This window comes from Xenopus laevis, chromosome 2S (genome assembly GCF_017654675.1).
Source record: "Xenopus laevis strain J_2021 chromosome 2S, Xenopus_laevis_v10.1, whole genome shotgun sequence".
Taxonomy (NCBI): Eukaryota; Metazoa; Chordata; class Amphibia; order Anura; family Pipidae; genus Xenopus; species Xenopus laevis.
In genome coordinates this window covers 164,153,270-164,167,148 of record NC_054374.1, presented here as the reverse complement: position 1 = coordinate 164,167,148, position 13,879 = coordinate 164,153,270, and the positions used below count along the sequence as shown (strand labels likewise).

At 42.1% G+C, this 13,879-nt stretch overlaps 1 protein-coding gene across 1 annotated transcript in view; it reads right to left on the bottom strand.

Annotated features, from left to right (window-relative positions):
* wnt11.S (Wnt family member 11 S homeolog) overlaps positions 1-5,903 on the bottom strand; it is a 49,850-nt gene extending 43,947 nt beyond the window's left edge. The window contains 1 exon segment of the mRNA NM_001093610.1: positions 5,623-5,903. The gene's annotated coding sequence lies outside the window, so the exon portion shown is untranslated.
* Between the last annotated feature and the right edge of the window lie 7,976 nt (positions 5,904-13,879).

Here is a 13,879-nt window from a genome sequence, read left to right as displayed (position 1 = left end):
GGACGAATAAATTTGCCAGGTGCGAATAAGAAACTGACGCAAAAATTCGCTGGTGTCAAAAGTTTTTGGACACGCGTCGGAAAAGTCTCTTGCGTCAAAACCGTTGTGTGTCAACATTATTCGGACGCCCATTGACTTTAACGCTAGTGTCAAAATTGACGCGGGCATCAAATTAGTCCATCACTAATGTGCCTCGTTATTTAGCACAAACACAGCCAATCAGCAGCAAGATTATACTGGTTTATTGTATTTAAGGAAGATGAAGCCCACAAAGTCAATTTAGGACCTCTGCCCCTCCTGAACCACAGCAACTTCACTCCCCTAAACCGACCTGCTTCCTTGGAACAGCCTTCTTAAGGCAGACTTGGGCAGCAAAGTTGGGGGTCACCTTGTTTGGCCCCTTCCCAGACACTCTCTTACTCCCTGGTACTGATCCCCTAAAAGGAGTCTGCAAGCTAGGCAACCCTATAATCTTGTCTTAGGTTTAGTTCTCCTTTAAATTGAAAAAGTCTGGTTGCTGGGAGTTACTGGAGTTGTTCAACCCTTTCCCCATATGACTGTATAATCCAGTTAGATTATTGGAACGACTCTGCCGGTTATAGAGATACCCCTCCTCCTCCTCCAGTGGGGGGCACAGCTACAATGATTGTTTCCCCCATAGGAAGCCATTCCACTGGGGGGGGGTCAGCAATAAACTGCAGGTCTCCAAGGGTTAACGGGTCTGTGACTAACGCTAAAGCCATTTCCAAGCCATCAGTTGCCTCCATGCTAATTTCTTCCATATACATATTTCCCCTCATTGGATCCATGTGCTTATCTGCCGCTGTCTAACAAAAATATGTTCAAAATAAAATTCTTTTTTTTATGCTAAAACAATACCACATGTTCCTGTGCCGTGTGAAGCCCATCGTCTCGGAGAGGCTCCTCTTTACAATACATGGCTATTAGCTGCAAGCCTGTCGCTTCAACAGAACACAGCTCCTCCAGTTTTTCAAGGATCGTATTTTGTTGTTTTAAACTATAACAGTAACTGACTGGCTACTGGTTCACAAACATTGGATAAAAATAAGTGTTGCTTTTGCCTTCAAAACCTGCTCTCACCTTCTTCTCCATGTTCTCCCTTCCTATAACCAGTGCTCAGAGGGACCCTGCAGTAAATAAGTGTTACCCAGTGTAGCCACCCCTGTTGGGACCACCCCAAAATAACAGCTCTGTGCCCTACAACAGCACTACTGGCAATGTAACCAAGTATAGTTAACAAACGAAGCACAACTAGTTATCTGGCTTCTCTCAGCAACTCAATCCTTATCATAGGCAGATTTTAAGGAAGGCTTGGGTGGGGGGCAAGGGTGTAAGACTCTCTATATCAATATCAATAAATTGCCTACAAAGACATTATACATGGAAATTGCACAAATTTCTGTGTGTTCTGGGGTAATATACATGGAATTGGCACTGTATTTATCTGCTGTGTGTTCTGGGGTATTATACATGGAATTGGCACTGTATTTATCTGCTGTGTGTTCTGGGGTATTATACATGGAATTGGCACTGTATTTATCTGCTGTGTGTTCTGGGGTATTATACATGGAATTGGCACTGTATTTATCTGCTGTGTGTTCTGGGGTATTATACATGGAATTGACACTGTATTTATCTGCTGTGTGTTCTGGGGTATTATACATGGAATTAGCACTGTATTTATCTACTGTGTGTTCTGGGGTATTATACATGGAATTGGCCCTGTATTTATCTGCTGTGTGTTCTGGGGTATTATACATGGAATTGGCACTGTATTTATCTGCTGTGTGTTCTGGGGTATTATACATGGAATTGGCCCTGTATTTATCTGCTGTGTGTTCTGGGGTATTATACATGGAATTGACACTGTATTTATCTGCTGTGTGTTCTGGGTTATTATACATGGAATTGGCACTGTATTTATTCTGCTGTGTGTTCTGGGGTATTATACATGGAATTGGCCCTGTATTTATTCTGCTGTGTGTTCTGGGGTATTATACATGGAATTGGCACTGTATTTATCCTGCTGTGTGTTCTGGGGTATTATACATGGAATTGTCACTGTATTTATCTGCTGTGTGTTCTGGGGTATTATACATGGAATTGGCTCTGTATTTATCTGCTGTGTGTTCTGGGGTATTATACATGGAATTGGCACTGTATTTATCCTGCTGTGTGTTCTGGGGTATTATACATGGAATTGGCCCTGTATTTATCTGCTGTGTGTTCTGGGGTATTATACATGGAATTGGCACTGTATTTATCTGCTGTGTGTTCTGGGGACATAAACATAAGGTAATGTGAACATAAATGAATAGCAAGTAATCTGTATTAACCCTGTGCGTAGTAGTAGTCTATGTGCAGTTGTTTGTATAGTTGGATATCAACATGATATCAATATATCTGCGCTATGACACTGGGATGAGAATAATGTGGTCACTGATATACAGTATATATATATACAGACAGTTGTGTATCACTGGGGCCTGGGTGCAGTTCACATAACAAAAAAAGAAAAGAGATTTGGCAGACCTAATGAATGAATGAATGAATGAATGAATGAATGAATGAATGAATGAATTAATTAATTAATTAATTAATATGAAAGTGCTTTATCGTTATAAAAAAAAAATCTATTTTTTTTGCATAAAACATTGGTCATTTATGGTCAGGGATTGTTTTAGGACCCCAGGGGCCAGTGTCAATATAAACCACAATTGAACATTACAAGCTTAAAATAAAACCATGTGACAACATCATGTCCCAGGACAATATACATTGTGTCTCCACTGATGATATTAAGTAACAAGACACTTTCTTATCTGCGGGGGATGAAGGGGATCAGAAAGGATTCCTAGTATATTTTTTAAGTGGGATTATCTTTTCTTTAAAAAGAGAGAGGCAACTAAAGGTGGCCATAGACACACAGATCCGATCGTACGAATCGAGGATTCGTACTATTTTCGGATCGTGTGTGGTGTGTCCCGACTTCTTTCGTCCGGCGGAGATCGGTCGTTTGGTCGATCGGTCAGGTTTGATTTTGACCCGACCGATCCCGCCGGAACCCAGGGCACATCGTAATCGGATCGTTCGGCCATGCGGCCGAACAATCAGATTACACCCGATATAGCCATGTTTGTTAATGGCATATCGGGGAAAGATCCGCTCGTTTGGCGATGTTGCCAAACGAGCAGATCTTTGCATCTATGGCCACCTTAAGAGCTAAATAGAATAATCCTTTAGAAAACTCTGACACCCCCTCCCCAACACAACATGTTCAACAAAAGCCCCATTCCCTGTGTCTGTACAAGTGGGGAAGGTCCTGCTTTCTGTGCGTTTATCTCAGGGCGATGAACCATTTTTTCATATTTTTTTAATGTTTTACACGGGGCATTTTTAGAGACAGGGATTATGCGACCCATTAGAAGCATTACCTTTAAAGGCAGAGACACACGTGGAGATTCGGGGAGATTAGTCGCCCGGTGACAAATCGCCTCTTCTTCGGGCGACTAATTTCCCCGCACTGCCTTCCCGCCGTCTAGAATGTAAATCATCCTCGGCACTCGGATCGATTTGTTTTCCGAAGTCGCCTGAAGTTGCCTCACGAGGAAACTTCAGGTGACTTTGGAAAACGAAGCGCTCTGAGTGCCATCCTGCCTGCGATTTAGATTCTAGCCAGTTCGGGGAGATTAGTCGCCCGAAGAAGAGGAGATTTATCGCCGGGCAACTAAATCTCCCCGAATCTCCACGTTTGTCTCTGCCCTAAAGGTTGCCTGAATCTCTAATGGTAGTGATAGGGCTTGTCCTAAACACAGTACAGAACTATTCTGGGACTTTTATCTGAAAACGGCGACCCTTGGGGGAAAGGCCCTCAAGTTTAACGCTGTCAATGCCAACGAGGTGCAGCCTGATTAAGCATCAATAACGTATTGTGTAATTAAGGGGCCCACGAATGTGCAATAAACTCAAACCAGCAGTAATTCATTATGGGCCCTTTAAGAAGCCCAAAGAAAAAAGTGCAAAGGACATTTTATATATTCTATAGTTCTGTATATAGAGAGAGCTGTGCAACTTGTGACCAGTCCCCCCTTTGCCCTGTACAGGTATGGGATCCGTTATACGGAAACCCGTTCTCCAGAAAGTTCTGAATTACAGAAAGGCCGTCTCCCATAGACTCCATTTTATCCAAATAATCCAAATTGATTTCCTTTTTCTGTGTAATAATAAAACAGTCGCTTGTAGTTTAACCAAACTAAGATCTAATTAATCCTGATTGGAAGCAAAAGCAGTCTTTTGGGTTTATTTATCATGTTTACATGATTTTCTAGTAGACTTAAGGGGTGAAGATCCAAATTACGGAAAGAATCCTGAGGATTCTGGAGAAGAGGTCCCATATCTGCGCAGACTATAACACATCTGGCACCTGGTAATGGTCATGTGGGCAGAAGGCAAAATTAGGAATTAACCAGTTCCAACTCCCATTAACCTCCACCTCCCCAGGACGATGTCAGCTGAGCTTGCTTTGACAATGACCCCTCTATTCTCAGCACTCAGTCCACAGGCTGATGAAAGCAATTATATTAATACAAGGCTTGTTTCAGGAGGATGAGGTAGTTCAGCAAGCACATCCACAGCAATAATTCAGCACTCAAAGGACTCCCTTAAAAAATTTAAAAAACCTTTTTATTGTGCAATAAATCCTTTTTTTGTTATTTATTGAGCAAGTCCTGTGAGTGCTGAGATATTGCTGTATATATATATATATATTACACACATATTATACAAAGCCATGTAGGAGCTGTAAATTAGAATCTTATACATGCTGAAGAGTGATATCATTATAATATCATGTGTCTGTCTATCTCATCTGTCCATCTATTGATCTCAATCATACTTCAGTTTCCAGATTATACAAAGGTAAAGGCTGTCTTTATAGATCAGTATTTTGCCCAATTCCACTGGTTGTATTTTCCAAGCTGCCTCTCCCTTTGCCTCCTTCCCACACTGTTGCCTTTCTATTTAGGATTCCCTGTATTGTTCCCTTTCTATTGTCCCTCCGTGTATTATCCCCTTTAATTAGCCATTATTTCATTTGCCTTCCCCCCAACCTTTTAACTTTCTCTGGTCCCTTGCTGTCCCTCGGCAAATCTCTATCCCAATTCTTAACTCATAATCCAAAACGATTCTGGGTTATTTATTACATTAATAAGCGGGTAAATTAAAAGAAAAACCCCAGAGTGGAAGAGTTAAAAAGCAATCGTTTCTGTAGCTGCAAAACCGAAATCCCAGAATTCTTTTCTAGGGAAACAATTTCTTTATATAATAAGAACAACTAAAAACCAAGGTAAATTGATAAAAACTGTAAATCAGAGCAAAGGGAAAGTACAAATCAAGGCACAATAATAGAAATGAGATGAAAGGTGAGAAGAGAAAGCGGCTGTGCATTTGTTTGTGTTGTTATGTTCATTAATGTGCAGAACTAAGTCTCCTATCACTGGGTTGGATAAAACCCTTGAGCCTTATGGAGCAAAGATAAAGGTTCTGTTTCCTATACTTGTGCCAAACTCATCATCATTCGCTCAGTAGCAGTTTGTAACTCACCATTATGCTGCGTGAATCCCCCGGTAACTTTTCCAGTAAATATCCTGATAAGTCCTTTAAAAAAATGAAAAGATCCTGGATTGGCAGTCAGGGCAGGCGGATATGTGCAAAAAGCTTTTCTTCCCAACACCAAAGTGTCAGCTAGAGATCCATAAGACACAGGCAGAGAGGGATCAGGCAGATGAGTCTGTTACAGCAGATGTGGCAGTTGTGAGAGTTGTAGGGAGGAAAGTGCAGAGACTGGAGGACACTGCCTGCTAGAGGCTGCCTTGACTCTCTGCCTGAACAACCTGCTTATATTTGCTCTCCCCGGCCTTTGATGTGACGAGTGATGTCAGCTTGGATTTGCATAACAAAGCAATTCGGATTTACTGCTTCCAACAGGGCCAATGAGTGTTTGATGTATTGAGTGCAATCCAGTGTTTGCCCTGCTGCAGCCTCTACTAGTGATAAGTCTAAAGCAACTGGACTTGCAGAGGAATCATCCGCAGTCTCAGCCAAGGAGCAGGACTGCAGCAGTGAATAGGGGAAAGATTTGGGAGAGTGTCAGCCTTTTTAGCACATTCTCCCAAAACCTCCCACTATTTAAATGAGACCCTCCAACTGCCCAGTGTTTGCGCTCTGCGCTCGTCTCTATGGGAATCTGCCCATTTCTCCAGCACTTCGGGCACAAGCCACGCGGGACTGGGATTATGTTGGCAGTTGGGCAAATTCCTGCCCTGGGCTAAATCTACAATGAACTCTGTTTATTGCATTTGGACCTGAAATCCCACTTATGGGCGATAATAGTAATAAAAGCAGCAGTACGTTCAATAGCAGCGATTTATTCATAACTGTCCGTTTCACAGATGGAATTCATTCCCTGGGGGATGATAATGTTTAACAATACAGCATGGAAAGTGGAAAAGCCGCTATTGTTTGCAATGAGTCTTTCTTTTATGATTATCAGTATTCGTTTTAGTGTTATTATGATAGCGGTGCCTCAATTGTGAATTTAGGGTTTAGAAGTGTCTTGGGGGGGTAGAATCTTATAGTATTGGTGGATAGTGATGGGCGAATAAATTCGGCAGGCATGGATTTACGGTGAATTTCCGTGATTCGTCGCCGAAAAATCCACCGCGACAAAAACAATTGTTGCACGTTAAAATTGTTGCGCCTATTGACTTTAATGCATTTGGACAAAATAGATACAAAAACTGTTGCTCGCGAGAATATTGTCACGCGTCAAAATTGTTTTGGCGCCCATTGACTTCAATGCTTTTCACAAATTTTTCGGTAAATTCGTGAATTTTTTTCACAGATTTTTCAGTGAAACGCCATAGATTCGGCCATAACTAATGGTGGAAAGTGATGATGAGTATAAATTCTATATATTATGGTCACTAGATGGTATCAATCCCTGCACACAGTCTGCACATTCCTTCCAGGGGACGGCTAAGGCTCTCACATTATTCCCCCCCTTGGTTTATCCCCATCCTTGGGTGCAGCAAAGTCGTGTTTAATGCGATGAAATAGTTGCTCGTCGTCACCGCACTCACAGATAAGAGCGGCACAGATGCGTCGCAGCAGTTTTATGTTACTGTGTTGCAGCCGGTTCATATTGGGTGTAAATAATCTCTTTCTCTTTAAGGGTAGTGACACACATGCTAAGATACGGGGAGATTTAGTTTCCCAGCGACAAATCACCTCTTGTTTGGGCGACTAATCTCCCCGAAAAGCCTTCCCGCCGGCTAGAATATAAATCACCTGTGGGATGGTGCTTGGATCGATTCGCTTTCCAAAGTCGCCCGAAGTTTCCTTGTGAGGCAACTTTGGGCGACTTCGGAAGTGCCATCCCGCCGGCGATTTACATTCTAGCCGGCGGGAAGGCTTTTCTGGGTGATAAGTCGCCCAAAGAAGAGGTGATTTGTCGCTGGGAGGCCAAGGGGCAGATTCACTAAGCGCCGAATTTGTAATAGCGTCCGTTTCGCTCACATCGCAACACTTCGCCAGGCGTAGATACACCAGGACAACGCTAATTCACTAAAACCCGAAGTTGCGTTCGGGGTGCTGAACCCTGTTGAAGTAGCGTTAGTATTACTGCAGCAAGTGAAGTTGCGCAAGCGTTGGCTAATTTGCATACAACAGGAAGTTAAAGTACAATGGACGTATATGTTGCAGCAAATACATTACACTACACAAGCCTGGGAAACCTTAATAAAATAAAATAAAGTTGTTATATTGCCCTACACATGAGCCCAGTGTATAGTTTATGTGCCATATGTTAGGAAATGTAGGGGGGAAGCCGGGTACCCCAGAAAAAAATTACGCTCTTTTGCAGCCTATCACCCTGAAAAAAGTAAAGTCACCAGCGTATAAATGTCAACTATTTTTTGGGGAACTCCTATCTACTCTATTGCACTTCGTCTGGTCTGAGGTGGCGAAGGCAAGTCTGGCGCAAGAGCTAACGTTCAGTAAAATCCGCATCTTAGTGAATTTGCATAATTACGTCCATTCGCCAGAGCGCATCTTCGCCAGGCATTCGGGAGCGAATTACCGGTAAAGTCTATCTCCTTCTCTAGCGAAGTTACGCCTGCGCCCGTTAGTAAATCGGCAAAGTTACGAAATGACGTCACACTGGCAAATTTTCTCTAACGTTAGTCCCTTCGCCCATTAGTAAATCTACCCCTAAATCTCCCCAAATCTTAGCATGTGTCACTACCCTAAATGAAAAGTTTGATTAGAAAATACATGTATTATTCGTATACGTTTAAAGGAAGATTATTCATTGATTTTTTTTAAAAATTGAGTGGGTGAAGTTAATTACAGGGGTGTTTTTATCAATATATATGTGACTGCCTATTGGCCGAGGTAGGGCAGAAAGGGGGTTTTTCTCTGCTATTGCCATTATTCTAGTTCTTTTATTCTAATGCTTTTCAGACCAAAAATCCATTTTTGCATGAAAGGTGATTTCCATTCATCTCAACAGCAAGTGGCCAGATTTATGGAGGTGCTATTGTGCAGCTGCCGAAATCTCACATGTGCCTTATAGTTCAACAACAACTGAAGGGAGCTGCTGGAGGGATGCTGAGAGTTGAGGCTAATGTTGCATTTTGCACAAACTGGCCTTTTGCACCATCTTTCCAATCAGTGCAAAAGTATGGAATTTCATGTCATTGCATCGGCCCTGTCTCTCTACATGTAGGAGTTGGGAGTCTGATTTATTTCAGCATGATGAAGCTTATATTACATTTTATTTTTTGTGATAGTTCCCCTTTAAGTCAATTACAGCATTAAGGGCTGCAAGTCCGACATGTCTCGCTTATATTGCGCCCCAAGTCGGGCTCCCAGACCTTTGGTATAGTCACCAAATTATTGCTATAGTATGAAATATTATATAACTGACACATGGAACTTTTTTTTTAATATCAGGTTATGGCTGAATTAATATACAGGTATGGGACCTGTTATCCAGAAAGCTCCAAATTATGGAAAGAACTGTCTCCCATAGACTTCATTTTATCTAAATAATCCACATTTTTCAACATAATTTCCTTTTACTCTGTAATATTAAAACAGTACAGGTATGGGATCCTTATCCGGAAGCCTGCTATCCAGAAAGCTCCGAATTACAGAAAGTCCTTCTCCCATAGGGGCAAATTCACTAAGATGCGAAGTTGCGCCAGGCGCAACTTCGCCGCACTTCGCCAGGCGTAGTTTCGCCAGCGCTTCGCAAATTCACTAAAATCCGAAGTTGCGCACAGGGGTAGCGTAAGGTTGCGGAGTTGCGCTAGCGTTGTTTCGCTATATAAAGCGAAGTTGCACTAGCGAAGGCTAATTTGCATACGGCGCGAAATTCGAATTTCAATGGAGGAACACGTATCTGCACTACAAATGCCTAGAAAACCTTCAAATCTGCAAATAAAATTTTTATTTTGCCCTACACATGTGCCCACTGTCTAGGTAAGTTGCCATGAGTCAGGAAATGTAGGTGGGAGGAAGGGGAGCCCCAAAAAATTTTCGATCTTTTTCAGCCTATCAGCCATCATGTAGAAAACACGCCAGCGTTTTTTGGGACTTAGAAAAAATTTTGACTTTTTTTTAAACAATCCCTATCTACTCTATTGCGCTTCGCCAGGTCTGAGGTGGCGAAGGAAGTCTAGCGTAAAAGGTAGCGTTCAGTACACTGCGCAAGTTAGTGAATTTGCGTAGTTTCGTCGCTAGCGAAGATTCGCCTGGCGTAAGGTTGCGAAGTAACACTAGCGAAACTACGCCAGCGTTCGTTAGTGAATTTGCGCAGTAGCAAAAATGCCAAACGCTAGCGAATTAACGCTAGCGTTTGGCGCTTCGCGCCTTAGTGAATTTGCCCCTTAGACTCCATTTTATCCAAATAATCCAAAATTATAAAGATGATTTCCTTTTTCTCTGTAATAATAAAACAGTATCTTGTACTTGATCCCGACTAAGATATAATTAATCCTTATTGGAGGCAAAACCAGCCTATTGGGTTTATTTAATGTTTATATGATTTTCTAGCAGAATTTAGTATTTAGAAGATCCAAATTACAGAAAGATCTGTTATCCAGAAATCCCCAGTCACCAGCATTCTGGATAATGTGTCCCATACTTGTACAAAACATTCTGGATAACAGGTCTCTTTCTTGTACCTTGTACTTGATCGAAACTAAGATATAATTAATCCTTAAGTAGATTTAAGGTATGAAGATCTATGTTATAGAACTATAAGTTATCTGGAAAACCTCAGATCCCAAACTTTCTGGATAATAGGTCCTATCCCTGTATAAAACATTCTGTAAAACAGGTCCCTTACCTTTGTACATGGTCCAAACTAAGATATAATTGATCCTTATTTGAAGTAATTTAAATCTATTGGGTTTATTAAATGTTTACATGATTTCTTAGTAGACTTAAGGTATGAAGATCCAAATTACGGAAAGATCCGCTATCTGGGAAGCCGCAGGTCCTGAGCATTCTGAATAACAGGTCCTAAACCTGTATATTAATATATTTCCCGGCCTTAGTGCTGTCACTCACTTACAGTGTTCAGTCTGAGAAGCAATAAATAGATTCTAATTGCTGGTTAATAATTTCTAATTTGTGCTTTAAAGGTAAACGAGAAGCCGTTCCACCCCAAATACTGGGAGAGAAAATGCAACATTATCCCCCAATATATCATTTTGTATATGAAATAATTTATATATTATTTAATATATATTATTGTAAAGATAAAAACAACATGTATTTTGTAACTCGGTGAAACATTTGAGATTATTTATTTATTGCACCAAGGAATATATTTCTTTCTATTCCTTCCGCCCATAGGAATCTTGTGCAGCAGAACATTAGCCACTGTGATTGGCCCATATGTAAATCACTAATTATTGCTTTACTGCCTGGCCAGATAAGGAAGAGTAAAAGGATAAAGTCATTGTATTCAGTCATTTCCCCTTTTGTATTCATCTCATTAAACAGTAATATCAGCAATTAGATTTCTGTATTGTTACAATACACAATACAAGTGTGTGGACAGAATCTGACCAATAGGAACCAAGCGTTAAGAAGAGATTTTTTATCCTATTTGTGAGCTTTAGGGTTAGTCCACACGGGGAGATTCGGGGAGATTTTGTCGCCTGGCGACTAATCGCCTCGTCTTCTGAGCGACAATCTCCCCGAACTGCCTCATCGTGTTTTCCCATAGGCTACAATAAAAAGTCGCCTGCGCTAATGCACACACGGCGATGCATTTTCTATAGTCGCCCGTAGTTGCCTCAGTGAGGCAACTTTGGGCTACTATTTAAACGCATCGCCGCGTGTGCTTTTCATCGTAGCCTATGGGAAAACACGCTGAGGCAGTTCGGGAGATTATCGCTCAGAAGACGAGGCGATTAGTCGCCAGGCGACAAAATCTCCCCGAATCTCCTCGTGTGGACTAACCCTTACACTAAGTTTTCTGATCATGTATTAACAGTCGGTGTGTGTAGGTTATGTCTGTTTACACTGGTTTTGCCTCCAATAAGGATTAATTATATCTTAGTTGGGATCAAGTACAAGCGACTGTTTTATTATTACACAGAAAAAGGAAATATTTTGAAAAATTTGGATTATTTGGATTAAATGGAGTCTGTGGTAGATAACCTTCAGGTAATTCAGTGCTTTCTGGAGAACAGTTTTCTGGATAATGGATCCCATAATTGTACAGAGTTCAGAAAGCTCAATATTAGGAATATCTGCTCTTAACTAGAACCTCCCTGGGCTGAGATCAGAGTCCTACATTTTCTTTTAGGGTCCAGTAAATTGGGACTCCTGTCAAAAAAAAGGGGTCATACCAAAAATAGGCCAATTATAGCTTTTTCATGGCTCCATCAGGCTCCACCGCAGCTGTCCCCATGTACCTCCATGCTCATTTGGGATAAAGCCCTATAAACAGCCACATACAAAGTGACCAGGAATCCTCCATTCGTGTAGCCAACAATTCCTGCAGATAATCACGTTTCCTTTTGCACCAAGAGACTGGAAGTTATATCTAAAGCTGGCAATACATTCTGACATCAACAAATGAGAGGATCTGGACCTGAGTTGGCCATCCACATGCTGATCAAATTAGATGATCAAATCTTTGGCCCTGTGGCCAATGATCAGATTATACACTGGGGCCTATGGAAGCCTGTTGGAGAAGGAGCACATCAAAGAGCTGACGTGGTCCTCGTCCAACAGAATTTTAAAATTTGGCCAATTAACATCTGGTAATTTTTTTGACCTTTGCATGGCCAGCGAAATAGATGCCTATTCTTTGAAAGGGAGAACCAGTGGAGAAGAAGGGCATGAAGATCTTGAAAAATGTTGGTAAGGAACGGAGATGATTGGAGAAAGGACATGAACATCTGGGGAGTCAGGAGCTGGTGGGGCACCTGGAGGTCCTCTCCCCTGCCTGCACCACCACATCAGGAATTAGAAGGTAGTAGTGATGGGCGAATTTGCGGCATTTCGCTTCGCCGAAAAATTCGCGAATTGCGCGCGAAATTCGTGAAACAGCATTTTTGACGCCGGCGCCCGTTTTTGGCGCCGGCGTCCGTTTTTTCTTAAAACAATTTTTGAGGCCGGCGAATTTTCGCGGGCGTTTCGCGAATTTATTCGCTGGCGGCGAATCGCGCAAATTCGCCGCAAATTCGCGCCTGGCGAATAAATTCGCCCATCACTAGAAGGTAGTCAAAGCACATATGCATGTAGAGGGCACAGGGATGCATAAGTTGGGAGGGCTTCACGTCACAGCTCCAGTGAGCCACCTTTGCCCTAGTCCGGTGCTGTTGGAAGTAGTCAAGAGGATGGGAAAAGGACAGGAACAAAAAAGAGTGAAAGGAGAAGACCTGGTCAGAGTCAACACCTTCCTAAAAAATTGTTTTTGTCTTTAATTTAACAGCCACCAATATGGAGAATCCCAAGAAACCCTTCTTTCGCTTTAATAATGTTAAATACATTAGGCATGGTCCTCTTTTTCTCAAACCCAACTATTAAAATCAGTGATTCCCCACATTATTTGTGATATTTGGCCAGTAGAATTCCATCTCCCCAACCCATTCCTATATAAGAGGACCATGTGGGGTTCCTGGCTTATTCAGGAGCTCTCTTAAAGCAATATTTTCACCTTGGGCAAGATCATGGTGTATCTAATCATCACTAACAGATATGAAATGGGCCTCTACAGCAGGGCCAGGAGAAGGACTAACCTTTGGCTGCTGGTGGGATTTTGTTCCTCAGGTTGTCGATCTTGGTTAGTTCTTATGTGACCCAAGGCTGGTGTTCCCGCAGAGACTGAAGGGGAGTCACCCTTTGTGCTTATAGTAAAGTGTTACTCTTATTGAGAGTGAGTTTGATTAATACATTCAGTTACAGGATCCCATTGTGTCTGGAAACCATTAACCTAATTGTATATCGACAGAAGGGAAATCAGGGCCAAGCCTGGAAAGGAGAGACGCAAAACTCTCACATCTGCTGCCGCCTCTCCCCATGATACCTTGGGGCCTCTGCCAGGCTACTTAGGGGTACTACTTAAAGGTGAGCACCAGGCTTTTGGCCAATAGTGATACCTATGGGAATTTAATTACAACACCTACTGTATTAGTGAGGCACTGAGTGACATCTCTCCCTACTATACCTGCTATCCCACAGTCACACTCCCTTCCCAGAGACTATTATCCACTGTTACTATAGGCACCATCTCTCCCTACTATACCTGCTATCCCACAGTCACACTCCCTTC